Raw genomic sequence first — 9029 nt, 5'->3', positions numbered from 1 at the left:
TTCGTTCAAACTACCTGCGTAGTCTATGCCAACGTTTTTATTTTTTAAAATGTTTAAACATTTGACATTGATATGGCCAAGGCGTCTATGCCACAACATAGCAGACTCTTTACTATTTGTAAGCAAGGCGGTACTCGAACTTACATCTAGTTTGTACATGCCTTTATGGTTTGAGCCTGTGGCAATGACATTAGTTGTCACTTGACAACCTCCGCTAGGAAAAATACTCGCGCCTTTCGATGTAAACAAAACATCGAAACCATTTTGATTTAATTTGCTAACAGAAAGCAAATTGGTAGCTAGGCCAGGAATATATAAAACATCGCTTATTTTACTTACACTAGGAGATATATTCATATTTACAGTACCTTTACCATGACTCAGTAATTGTTCTTTATTCGCAACTGTAATAGGGATCGTATGGGATGATAGATCAGAAAACCATTCGCTCCTGTTACTCATATGGGAAGTTGCGCCAGAATCAATGAACCAGTCTTGTTGACCTGTGGGAGGAATATTAGCAAAACAAGATGAAAGTGTGAATTCGGATGTATTGAATGATTTGACCGCCGAAACATTCTTGTTTTTGTTAATTTTGATGCTCTTACACTGCGAAACTACGTGCCCTAACTTTTTACAATATTTACAAAATAATTTATTAGATGGCTTGACGTGTAGCGCGGTGTAGTCAGATCCTTGGGTACTGGATGTGGTGGGTTCAGCTCTAAGGCCTTCCTTGAGAAGAGCTGTCACCACATTCTCCGATGTAAGCTTGATGTTCGCGTGCTCCAGTGTGACGACGAGTGGCTTGAACGACTCTGGGAGTCCCGCCAGCATTATAATAGCAAGGAACTCGTCTTCAACTGCGGCTCCGATTCCTTGCAGCTCTTGCTGTGTCGCTAGCATATTGTTGACATATTGTTGCATGTTACCGTCGAACTTTAGTGCTAACAATTTCTTGATTAGGCTAAGGCGTCTTGTCAAGCCGTGGTCAGCGTAGGCTTTCTTTAAAGATTGTAGGGTTTCATACGCTGATGTGGCTGACCTGATGATCGGGTAAACCGATTCGTCGCAGGCGAGGCAGATCTTCGCTCGTGCTTTTGCATCCTTCTTCTTCACGATTGGGTCTGACGTCTCGATGGGTTTTGAGGAGACGTCCCAAAGGTCGAGATCGATGAGCATGCACTCTAAGGAAAATATCCACGTGCTGAAGTTCTTGCCGTTGAGCTTTGTTATGCTTACGGAACCTGATGACGTTGACGTTGCCATTGGTGCCGACGAATTTTGTATCGCCGATGAATTATTTGAACTCATAGCACTTTTTTATACTTAGCACTGTTTCTTCGTTTTATTACGCGACTCTGGGCCCATAACCAATTGAAGGAAACGAGAGTAGCAGGGTAAAAACGAGTATAATGTGTTAACAGTATGCGACACAAGACAGAAGTAATGACAGTAGACCAAAGCAGAATAACAGAACAATATTCAAAATACAAAATACACACATATCAAAAATGGCCAGGGTGTTTAATATTAAAAATATAAACAAGAAGGTTTAACACTCCTTATGGCTTTTGTGAACATCTTTGAATACGTAAACTAAATCTGTGGGTAGTTTTTCTGTGAATGGTAAAATACGAAAGCGTTGAAAATACAATATCTTTTGCTCTTACTTCTGGGTACGAGAGCCTCAAGTGTACGTTTAAAGCGCTCATAAAACTGGCGAAAAGTGCCACACTGGCTCGTAAAGTAGATTAGCGGGCTAAAGCAACGTGTTTTGTAACGTTAGAATTAGGTGCTTGTTAGAAACTAACCTAAACCTTCTTTATTCTTAAAAAATATCAAGTCTCTTTTAGCTAAAATATTTCCGCTCCCGTGTTTCGTGCAAGTAATTGCAAATGAACAAAGAATAACCTAATCAACAAAAAGTTGGTTAAAGTTAAGTCCCGTTTGTGGTATTTTGACTACGATTAAGATGAAATTCGGTAAGTATACCTAGTTTGATGTTTCCGAACGTAACCTGTTTGGCGCGCTGTCAGTGTCATTACCTATATAGTGGTCTAGATGTATGTAGATATGTATAATTTCAATGAGAAGTAAAAAGCATGTTCTTTAACTAAATTACTGTTTTAATTCATGAATACATCCTGAAACATGGTGTCAGAAGTGCTGCAGTGACCAAAATAAAGTGAAAAAATGAGTGCTGATGAGAAATTCGCGCTCTTACTTGAGCAACAAACAAAATTGCTCGCGACAATGCAAAGTCAGATCACATTGTTACAACAACAAGTTGTTACTAACACGGGAGACTCCAGTGCAAGCAGGGTCAATGTCCCATGGCCACAGCCTTTACAAGTCGAATCTGGCGATCAGCATGAAAACTTAGAATTTTTCAAGAACGGCTGGCAGAATTACTGTTTGGCCTCTGGAATTGACAAATGGCCACCAGCAAAGGCAGAAATAAAAGCCGGCCTACTAATCAGTGCTTTAGGCTCTGCGGCTATGAAAAAATACATGGAGTTTGGTCTGACTGAAGAAGATAAAAAAGACGAATTGCTTATCTTTAAGAAAATAGAAGAGTTCATAAGCAAAGAGACAAATGTAATATACTCCAGATATTTATTTAATGCGAGAACACAGCTTCAAGGAGAAGATTTCTCTGAATATCTATTATCATTAAAAAAACTGGTAAAACCATGCCAATATGGTACTATGGAAAAGGAAATTTTAAGAGACAGAATAGTAGTGGGCATTATCAATGGAGACACAAAGAAAGAATTACTACGAAGAGCAGATCTGGATCTGGAGGAGGCTGTAAATATCTGCAGGTCAGCGGAAACGGCCAGCAAGCAACTGACAGAGCTCCAGAAAACTGAGGAATCAGAAGAAAAATCAATTAATAAAATAAATGAACAAAAGACTTACCAGAAAGAGCTAAGAACATGTAAGTTTTGTGGCAACAAGCACATATTTAACAAAAATATATGTCCAGCATATAAAAAGAGGTGTGAAAAGTGCAAGGGATGGAATCACTTGGCAAAAGTTTGTAAGAAAAAATATGTCCGTGAGGTCAGTGAGCAAACACCATCTGATGTATCAGATGATGATGTTTACATATCAGAAATAAAAATAAATAAGAGATCTGGCCATAGGGAGGTGCCCTTGCTGTTTAACATAGAAAACAAGATGGTGAAAGCATATTGCATTCTGGATACTGGCTCACAAGTATGTACAATGGGTGTAAACTATTATAAAACAATAACAGGATGTAATGAGCTGACTAACTTAGAACCATCAATACATAAGCTGCGCTGTTTTAATAATTCTGAAATAACAGATTATGGAACTAAAATTTTTGAATGTGTCAGTAACCACAAGAAGTATTCTATAAAATTTCACATAGTAGATGTGGACCATAAACCCTTATTGTCAGAAAATGCATGCTTGGCTCTTGGATTAATAAAATATTGCAACACTATATCCAGCCCGGAGATAAATAATGAACAATGCCAAAAATTGGTCCGGAAATATCAAGATGTTTTTGAGGGATATGGCTGTCTTCCAGGTGAGGTTACTTTAGAGTTTGATAATACTATTCCACCAAAAATACAACCACCCAGGAGGATTCCTATGGCTCTTCGAGATAAACTGAAGTCTGAATTAGAACAGTTAGAAAAAGATAAAATTATTGTTAGAGAATTGTGTCATACAGACTGGGTAAACAACATTTTGATTGTTAAAAAAGATTCTAAATTTAGAATATGTTTAGATCCTATTCCTCTAAACAAAGCTCTGAAAAGACCAAACTATCAGTTCACTACTCTGGATGAGATGTTGCCTGAGTTGAGCAAAGCTAAGGTTTTTAGTACCGTAGATGCAAAGAAAGGCTTTTGGCAAATCAGTCTGGATGAGAATAGTAGCAAATTAACTACATTTTGGACCCCTTTTGGCCGTTACAGATGGTTGCGTCTTCCGTTTGGATTAACATCATCGCCGGAGATTTTTCAACAGAAACTTACCAGCTTGCTGCATGGTCTTACAGGGATTGAAATAATAGCAGATGATATTTTGATATATGGTGTTGGTGATAATTTAGAAGAAGCAACAAAAGACCATAATAATAAACTGGAAAAATTATTCATTAGACTCCGAGAAATCAATTGTAAGTTAAATATAAATAAAGCCAACTTTCTTCAGACTTCTGTCAAGTACTATGGACATTATTTAACAAAGGATGGTCTTCAAGTAGATAAATCAAAGGTACATGCTATTAAAAATATGCCAACACCAACCTCTAACAAAGATGTGTTGAGATTTTTAGGTATGGTGAGTTATCTCAGTAAATTTATAAATAATCTGAGTTATGAGGCACATCACCTAAGGCAACTTACTAGAAAGGATGTAATTTTTAAATGGACAGACAAAGAAGAAAAAGAATTTAATAATTTAAAAAGGATTATATCAGATTTACCTACACTAAAATACTTTGAATTGAACAAAGATGTTGTTATTGAATGTGATGCAAGTGAATTTGGTTTGGGAGCTGCTTTATATCAAAATGATCGGATAATATCTTTTGCATCCCGCTGTCTCACATCCACACAAAAAAAATATGCTCAAATTGAAAAAGAGATGCTTGCAGTAGTGTTTGCATGCACAAGATTTAATCAATATATAGTTGGTAACCCAAGAATAATCATTAAAACAGACCATAAACCACTGATTAACATTCTAAATAAACCACTCACAGAGGCACCAAAAAGGTTACAGATGATGCTACTTACAGTACAAAAATATAATATTGAATTACAGTATATACAAGGCAAAGATAACATAGTAGCAGATACATTATCACGAGCTCCAGTAGAAGAGGATGAGGACATTTTAAAAAAGGAAAGAAAGTTTAATGAAAAGAAAATTTTTAAGATTATAAACAAGATTTCAGCAGTTAAATATTTAAAAATTTCAGACAAACTTATTGAGAGGATTAAAACAGAAACACAAAATGATTCCAATCTACAGAAAATAATGGTATATATCATAAAAGGTTTCCCTAATTATATATCTGACATGCCATCTGAGATAAGGATATATCATAAATTCAGGCATGAATTATCAACTATAGATGGCCTCATACTAAGAAAAGACCAAGTACTTATACCAGTGTCAATAAGAGAAGAGTTAATGATAAAGGTACATGCAAGTCATAATGGCATTATAGCTACCTTGAGGCTAGCAAGGACAAATATGTTTTGGCCGGGCATGTCAAATGATATAAAAAACTTTGTGGCAAAATGTAGATTTTGTGTTACAAATTCCACAGCACAGCAAAAATTGCCTCTAAAACCTCATGATGTGCCTAGATATCCATTCCAATATGTGTCAATGGATGTGTTTACGGTGAGCCAAGCAAAATATTTAGTAACAGTTGATCACTATTCAGACTATTTCGAATTAGACAAATTAAAGTCACTTACAGCATTAGAAATTGTTGATATATGTAAAAAAAAATTTTTGAGACATGGTATTCCCCAAAGAGTTTGTACCGACAATGCCACAAATTTTGTTAATGAAGATTTCAAGAAATTTTCTGTGAGCTGGAATTTTGAACACATTACATCATCACCGCACTATCCACAGTCAAATGGCAAAGCAGAAATAACTGTTAAAATAGCAAAACGAATAGTAATACAGAGCTTGGAGACTAAAAGCGACTTATGGTATTCATTATTACATCTGAGGAATGTACCCAAAGAAGATGATTTGACAAGTCCAGTACAGAAACTATTTTCCAGAAGAACGAGAACTGGTCTACCCTGTCTGCTAAAACATTTAATACCCAAACTTATTGCAAATGTACCTAAAACTATTAAGGAACGAAAAGAAAAATATAAGGTAAACTATGACCAAAGAGCAAAGGACACTGCCATGCTTAGAATAGGTCAAAATGTGGCTGTTAGATTAAATCCAGAATGGAATGGAAAATGGGTACCTGCAAAAGTTACTGAGGTTCTGAATGATAGGTCATATGTCGTATCTGCTAATGGCAAAGAATACAGGCGAAACAGGATTCACATAAGACCTTGTCCTGAAGGTGTTTCCTCTATACACAAGATGGTACCTACAGAAGTGAATGTCCCAAGACAAACAACAGAGTGGTCGCCATCTCAGCCTTACCATACAGGTACAGAACTTATATTTTCAGCAGAACAAGATGAGCTCAGACCGGAAAATCAAAGAGCTCAACAATACCAAGAAGCAATGGCTGGTAACGTCCTTCCAGAGCCACGACGTAGCACCAGGGTAGGATGTAGACCTGCCCGTTTCAACGACTATGACATGTCCTAGGGTAGTATGAGCTTTTCTAAAGAAAGAGGGATGTTTCCGAACGTAACCTGTTTGGCGCGCTGTCAGTGTCATTACCTATATAGTGGTCTAGATGTATGTAGATATGTATAATTTCAATGAGAAGTAAAAAGCATGTTCTTTAACTAAATTACTGTTTTAATTCATGAATACATCCTGAAACATTTGAGTCTCGGGGAAGGACATAGGTTAGTTTTATCTTATCTTATTTTTATTTTATTTTAAGTTCCCAGCAAATTTGAAAAGGTCAATCAACCCGAAATAATCTAATCTTCAATAATTAGACGACAAGTGAATTTCTTATGTTTATAAGACTGGAGAATTTGATTGAAAATGCTGCAAAAATTAGATTGCATTAGGTACGAAAAACTAAACAAGAGCGTGTCGTACACGCCCAGGATAGGGTTCCGTAGCCTATATTTTTCTAAAGATTTCGTATTGCGTAGGTACTGAATCTTCCAAGTTTAGGTATATTTTATATACCTTAGGCTGCTATTTACTCTTAAACTATATACTAATAATTCTCAAGCAATCTTAGCCGCTATATTTTTTCTTGTAAATTTGATATATTTACTACCATTCTGAATTACCATTCAAATTTTTCCACCCAACAGTTTAGGTTTTAGAGGGGGGGGGGCGCTCGATTTCAATGAAAATTTGCACTTAAGGTGGAACGATTTCCATACTAATGTATTAACACAATCATGTGCGCTTGAAAGAATAATTTGAAATTAAAATCACATCTGTTGACTTTTATTTTGTTCTTTATTTGAGGCATTTTTTATTTACCTAAAGAAAGCTTTTGATTAATAGCTTAATCTAGATGATTATTTTAGTTATTTTTTGTCAATATGTGAGTGGACGGTGACAGTATCGTACGCCAACGGCTCGGTTAGTAGTGTGTGTTTCAGCTACGTTGTCAACTCGCTGACAATTCGATGCTAAGCGACGTTGCCAGATTTCGTTTGATTTGTCTGATCAAAATCACATAATTACCATTTTGAAGCTCGTTTAACTTTTTTTTAAATATTTTTGCTGGCCATAGGTACAAAGTCCGTCAGTCAAAAGACTGAAGTGCAACGAACAAATGTATTGCCAATTCTTTGGGTTTTCGACAGAAATTAGAAAGAAAATCACATAACATTAACGTATTAACAAATAAGTACGGAAAATTGCATTAACGGATTATAAATTAGTAGTGATAAAATCAGATAAAGGCTGCATGGCTTGTGGCTTTTTCCATAAAATAAAAATAAAAAAACATCAAGTCAAATGTCAAATTCGTCAAGTCATAATTTTTTGTTCGTTTGTTGTCATAGGTTGTCATGACATTGTAAACTAATGAAGTAATTTTTTCCTAAATTAAATTATCGTAATTTGTCCTCGAAGCTGGCGGGATTATCATTATCTATAATCTATAATGTGAATGCAGTTATATTTTCAAGTATTGAACTGAATTATAATTCACATTGGAAACTATGAAGCCACGAACTTTGCGAAAAAAATACATAAAGCATCAATACTCTGGTCTCGAAAAAGACGCATTATAAGGAAATTAAAAAGTAAGTACAGTAGAGGCTGAGTACAACATACAACTTCCACCACCCCCGTGGGTAGCGTAGGAATCGGCTGAGGGATAATATCAGAAGATGGGCAGCAGCGTTTTCCAAGCAACCCCACATCATATACTTACTACGCTCGCCAACCCGCTTATCAAACGTGGCGAGTATTGGCAACACGGGAAAATATGGGGGACGCCTAAAGTCTCAGTTTCCATGACCGTAGGTGTTTAGGACAGATTTTTTTACTGTTTTTTTTTCAAGTCCCCAGCCCCTTGGTAGCGGACTAACTTTTGAGCCTCATATCTCGGTAATTTTGGAGTTCAGAGAAAAGTTCATTTGACAAAATATGCTTCTTCAAAATATGTTTTATTTTCATAATAAAATATTTAATTACAGAGTGAAAAACACTGTCATAACATACATTGTCGGCTAATAAGCTGTGTACGAGACTGGCACAAGACTGGAAAAGTGGCGTGAAAATGCAAGAGGCACTCAGCAGTGGTTGTATGTGGGCTAATTTAATTGACTGATGTAAATAAATAAATAAAAACTGACTTAGTGATGGACTTTTTATTTGTTGTTCAGTAGAGCCTTCGATTACTACCCAACCAATTAAATATCATGAAGAAACGTACACACACCTGCTATATAATTAATGGTGTGTGCTATATTTCAATTCCCACTGGGCCTGCGTTGAAAATAACGCCCAAGCCCTCATTGTGAGAGGAGGCCTCTATATGTAGGTATGTATAATGTATAGGGATAATGATTATGACTAATTTTCTCATAGTATGTAAAGTGTATTGTAAATAAAAAATAAAAAAACAATCGTTGAGTTACGGTCAAGGTTACGAAACCTCAACCTCGAGTGGGAAACTGAGTCACGTACCAGGGTGGAACCTATGTGCTACTAATGTCATGTTGACATCCCATACACTTGCCAAAGAAATCACAGCGCAATTGAATATGAAAAGGTTCCACTTGGGTTCCACTCTGGTACGTGATTCGGTTTCCTTGACTTTGTAAAGGCGAACTTATCCCTCGAAGGGATCTCTACCAAGCAACCCTTGAGTGGATGTGAGGAATTATAAGTCTCATAGT

The 9029-nt window shown here is 36.3% G+C and overlaps 1 long non-coding RNA gene across 1 annotated transcript; it reads left to right on the top strand.

Annotated features, from left to right (window-relative positions):
* The first annotated feature begins 7028 nt into the window (after positions 1-7028).
* On the top strand, positions 7029-8695 carry LOC141430045 (uncharacterized). Its single transcript, XR_012451598.1, has 2 exons — positions 7029-7928; positions 8325-8695. It is a non-coding gene; the product is annotated as an uncharacterized lncRNA (long non-coding RNA).
* The last annotated feature ends 334 nt before the right edge of the window (positions 8696-9029 follow it).

This window comes from Choristoneura fumiferana, chromosome 8, assembly GCF_025370935.1.
Source record: "Choristoneura fumiferana chromosome 8, NRCan_CFum_1, whole genome shotgun sequence".
Taxonomy (NCBI): domain Eukaryota; kingdom Metazoa; phylum Arthropoda; class Insecta; order Lepidoptera; family Tortricidae; genus Choristoneura; species Choristoneura fumiferana.
This window is presented reverse-complemented; position numbering and strand designations above follow the sequence as displayed.